Source organism: Paralichthys olivaceus, chromosome 15, assembly GCF_024713975.1.
Source record: "Paralichthys olivaceus isolate ysfri-2021 chromosome 15, ASM2471397v2, whole genome shotgun sequence".
Classification (NCBI taxonomy): domain Eukaryota; kingdom Metazoa; phylum Chordata; class Actinopteri; order Pleuronectiformes; family Paralichthyidae; genus Paralichthys; species Paralichthys olivaceus.
The window spans coordinates 19,891,908-19,897,421 of NC_091107.1; positions in this window are offsets into that span (position 1 = coordinate 19,891,908).

Genomic DNA, 5,514 nt, shown 5'->3' on the forward strand with positions numbered 1-5,514 from the left:
AAATCTGACTGCACGCAAACTGGGCAACATAATTGTGCCGTGGCAGATGTTGTTGACATGGAATCATTCTGTAAGTGTTGCAAGGAATTATGGGACAGCAATATATCTTTTACTTTTGCACTTACTTTTGCATTACACAATTATATATTATTTTCTATTCTATTCTAATGCATTCTCATGGATTACAGACACATAGTTATTGTGAGGCTGTGCAGGCTAAAAATACAACAAAATAATACACTCAAGTTACATGTGCTGCTTTTTAAATAATGAAAAGTAAGTAAAAACATGTATTGTGTGCAAAAGATTAGATTAAAGTATCAAAAGTAAAAATACTCAGCGCTAAAAAACTTCTGTTATGTGTTTTATTATTAAATATAGTTTATTGTTGGGTTATTATTGCTAATTTGATTTCAAGTTTTTCCTATTGTTTTTGAGGGAGTTATTGCTCTCTAAAATGCTTCCTCATTGTAGGAACTGTTGTGTTTCTCTCAAATGTTTTAGATCTCGACTTTACTATGTAAACTAAACTTTAATGTGTGTTATGATTTGGAACATACAAATTAAATTAAATTGGATTTGAATTAAATTGCTTTATAGTCAACATAAGTATTACCAGCTACTTACATTTCTAACAGGAATATTGTGATTTAAGCATTTGTTCATTACAAGAGTCATCCCCAGCATTGGAAACCAACATCAATATTAACTCCTCTTTCATGTTTCTACTGAAGTCAACATAATAACCAAATCGCCAGATTCTGCTAGTAGCTCACTGGAGTGTCCAGGCTGAAGAGGTAGCACTGCTAGTGCATATTATTACTTCTTCTCTTGTAAATGTAACAGCGTCTTAAGTGACCATCAACCCACTTCCATCAAGAATCCACATTTAGAGAAAATTTACAAAAGGACCCTTAATTTAATCAATTTTGACACTTGCTGGGTAATTACTGAACTGTTATATAATTAACAATAATCCAAAATAATTATATTTTATGATGAATTTTATGTTTTCTCTGTAAAATCCTCATTTGCTCAGTATTTTTGTATGTGTACTAAAGGAAATCAATTTAATGAGGTAAAAATACAATATTTCCCTCCTTGTAGTAGAGTCTGTTTTAGAACATTAGCAGCAGGAGACATACTATAATAATTTCATTATATATCATCTTTTCATCATTTGTCGTAATATTTTCACTCTGTAGACCGTGACTCCACCTGGGTTGTGTCAATGTCTGCATGTTTTACAGAGCGGCCACTGAAACTAATTGTGATATTATTTAGACTACTGTCATTCCTGCAACATCCACATGGTGCTTGTTAATTTTATTTACTTACTCATTTCACTGCATAACATTTAATTTTACAGAACCAAAAGCACTTACCACAATATGAGGTTTTTATTTATTTCTTGGTAAAAAAACAAACATGGAGAAAAAAAGTGATGTTCATCAGGTTCTAATTTTGCAGTCAGGGGACTAGAGGCACTTTCAGCGAGAGAAAGGGCAGAGGGGCACAGGAAACGATCGTGGCCCCATGGAGGAAAGTCAGAGGCCAGGGCCACGAGTCCAGCTGCTGCAGCCCAGTATGTGCAAGGTCAGGAGAGTGTTCAGAGAGAGAGGCCGAACACACCCACAAGAGAAACACTCAGGGAGTCCAACACGTGCAGAGAGGAAAGAAGTTGAGAAAAGAAAAACAGTCGCACACTCTAGGGCTTCATGGACGAGAGAATGTTCAGTTTTTACATTTAACGGGTTAGAATTTTGATTTGTTAAGTAACCTTGTCCTCTGGGCAGCACAGGGTCGGACAGGGGAGATCACTGCATAGTTGCTCATAAATCATATGTGTGTGCTGCTGATTGCTGCTCAGACACATTGCCCAGGCATGTGGAGAAGGAGGAAGTACGCTAGTTTGATTCCCCGGCACGGCAGTCCGTGTAGAACAGAGAGGTTTTCTGACTCATTGAGCTTTTATTAGCAGCAGCCGCAAGTTCTGAAGGTGCTAATTGATTCTGGCAGAGGAGCTCTGGTTTGCAGTGAGACCAACATCTAAATGTAAAGAAATGGAACGTAGCTAATGTGGAATGTCTTTATTACCTGATACGGCCATTAAAAGGATCAGTGCCACTCCAATAACAGAAAATCAAGAGATGGTCCCCTGGTCTGTGTCGTTTCAGCCAATCCAGTTTCAGCTCACTCGAACAAATGCATCCAGGCCACGTCCGACATGATGAGCGAGAAGAAGTGAAAACAGCCGCGAGAAAACTATCATCTGTCAAAACAAAAGTGGGACACAAACAAACAAAGATGCAGCCTGAGATCACTAAAACACACATGAAATGGTTCCTCCCAGTCAGGGTGAGCAGTGATCAAAGGAAAGAGCCTGGCGGGGTCTTTCATGTGGGGACCATCTTGAGTGCCCCTCCCGCTTTCAAGGCCAAAACATTTCTTCCTTCTGACTGGCGGCAACACAGACAGATAATTTCTTCCGCTGCACCCCCCAACCCAAAGTTTAGCTCAGCTCCAAAAGTCTCATTGCAAATAATTAGTTTCCCTTGTTCCGGCGCTGCCACAGTTAAAATACCTCAGTAACCCTGGTCGTGTTTGGCAGAGAGACAGACAAATCTGAGAGCAATTGAGGGTCTTGGCACTTTCCAGAATTATGACCCAGAGAAGATTTCCGACCTGCTCTCTCTGACTTGCAGCTAAAGGAAGAAGGACTTCCTTTGCCAAGGTTTTGGTTGCAGATGTTTGAATCAAATTTTTACAAATTGCGACAAATGGATAGTGACACAGTCGCAGCTGAAAGAGTTAAGCAGGAGAACTCAGAATGAATAAAAACTTTACAGATTCTGTTGAAATTAAGGACGACGACATAATGGAGAGCTGAGGCAGAATATGCATGAACAAAGGGCGGGATTTCTAGTTCTCAGGCAGTCCAAATCACCTCCAGTCCTCCGTTTGTCTTCTGTTCATCAGCCTCTATTAGGGCTGTTGAAGGGACATATGTGCTGCGACCCTCACCTCAATAGAAACCAGCCGATTGAAACTGTGTGCACATGTGAATGTGTGTGTGTGTATGACAGAAAACGTTACACAGGCAAAATATGGACATTTAACAATTTCCATTCTTTGAAACAGCTCTCACGCCAACACACACCCAAAATGCAGCCAAGGTCAAGAATGTGAATACACAGAATCAACGTCTGACTAAGTCGTTCTGATTGGCCAGAGGCACAGAGGAAAAATGCTGCGAGGAGACTCATTTCAAAGTTCTCATCAAAGCCTCCTCAACTACCCCAGCCAAAATAAAGCTGGACACACAGCTGCACCTTGTTGAGGAGCTGGGTTGATTTAATCTGTGCTAAACATGATCTAATTTAAAGCTAATAAGGCCCTTGTGTGGTCGAAGTGCAGCACAACTTCTGCCTATCAAACTGATAAGAAGAGGTGACCTCTGTCAAAGAAGGACACTTTCTGCAGGCTCTTCCAGGCCCCCAGGGGCCTTTTCATTCTCCATGATGGATTACCTGTCACTTTTGTATCATTGGCTACATCCATACTTCAAAGTTTTCTTTCTTTCATTTTGGCGTTTCCAAACTAAAACAATCTATGTCCACACAAGCATTTAGGCAGTTTTTATCCCGCTCCATTCTAACACACCTGAAAACATATATCACTTGACCACTTATGTACATGGGGTGTGCACATGCCAGTGTAAACAGAAATTGCTCGAATAACAGTTCATTTCCAATGTAAACAGTACTGCAAAATTTAAATACACAATGACAACAGGGTCCATGTTGCGTTCTACACTGGTAGTCAAGGTTAATGATGATTGTTTTCTTCTGCAAAAGGGTCAAGTGATAGGAGCCTGACAAATCAGTTAAGGCTACATCTTCAATGAAAACATCTTGTCCAATCAGAGAGCAGTCGTATAAGTCATTGTTTGTCTTGTGGACAGTGTATTCTGAAGCAGAGTTGATGCAATTTCACACGGAAATGTAGTCTGGATGGGCCTTAGTCTGTTCATTTTTGTTTACTCACTAACAAGGATAGTTCTTCCCTGCTCAATCAAATTCTTTGAAAAAAAAGTATGCTAATACAGATGGCCTTGTAGTGAGCATTCAGCTCAAAGTGGCATTTCCAAACCAGAGCCAGGTGAAGGGTGGGACACCCCCTGGCGCTGTATCCACCTGTCACAGCCAGGGATGGTTGAGCAGCAGTAATTGTACCACGCTGGCATGAAAGCCCACAGGAAATCCCTTCAACAAAACACCCGCCAGGCTGGAATGTTGGCACTGCGCTGGTACTCGAATCTCTCGGCCCAGGGCAGCACCGGCGGAGCTCGTGGGCCATGTGACGCACAGAGGAATGCTGGAGGCCAACACTGGGTCGAAGGGAGGGAGGGGGACGGGTCAGTGGTTGGAGGACAGTGGTGGGGAACCGCCGAGGTTAGCGGAGGATTTGGGTAGGGGATTTGGGGCCAGCAGCCGAGGCTGCAGCGCTAATCCCCAATTGGCAGGCTAAGGAGAAGTGTGAGGGCCTCTATGCTGCAGAGGCCATCTGTCACCGTGAAGTGCCCTGCATCCTTTCTGTCAAACACACTTAAGGAGTGAGGGGTGTTTCTGCCTTGACTCTGGGTTGAGACACAACGAGGAGTCCACTGATGGAGAGGGTCAGATACATCTAATTTCATCGCAGATTAGCAACTGAGATTAGCAACTAAGAGGAAAGGGAAACTGTAGAGTTGGTTATAATGTGATGTCAAAAGTTTCAAGCTCATTTCAGCTTTAATACTCAAATAAAAGTTTGCATTATTTTTTTATATCAACTTCATGTTTTTACTCATGAAATGAAAAGAAAGTTAGTTAGTAAATTATACATATTCACATTATTTTTTTAAGTAAGCACTGGTTCCATTACACAATATCATCAGGAGAGGATTCTGATCCATGCCAATTTTCTGCAGCATGACAACGACCCCAAACATAGCCAGTCATTTACTTGGTTCTGTGACAAGCCAAGTCACTGCCATTAGAATCTGTGATCACAGCTGCCCAACCAGCTCAGCTATAAATTGTGGTGCACATTGGAACAAACACTTCCATGGACATTCTCCAGGAGACATTTTCACATAGGAATGCAATGTTATCTAACCACCCAGTCAATAAACCAAAGAGAGGGATGAAGAATAATGGAAAATGAGAGGAAACAATCTGTTGTACATCTTCATCTTGATTTGTGAAATGGCCTGATGGGAAGAGGAAGGACAAACTGCAGTAATAAACATAACATGACAAAACTGTACATCATTTATAATGTGCTGGACAATGACATAAACACACCTCCAGTGAGAGAGTGGAGGCAGCGTTGATCAGATATCTCGCTGTGAACTGTTCCACACTGCAGATTGTTGATGTCTTTGTTTGTTCATGAGACATTAGTGCTGACAGAGAGAAAAGAAAGCTTCCTTAATCATTTACTTGACGTAGGATAAACATTAAATGTGCC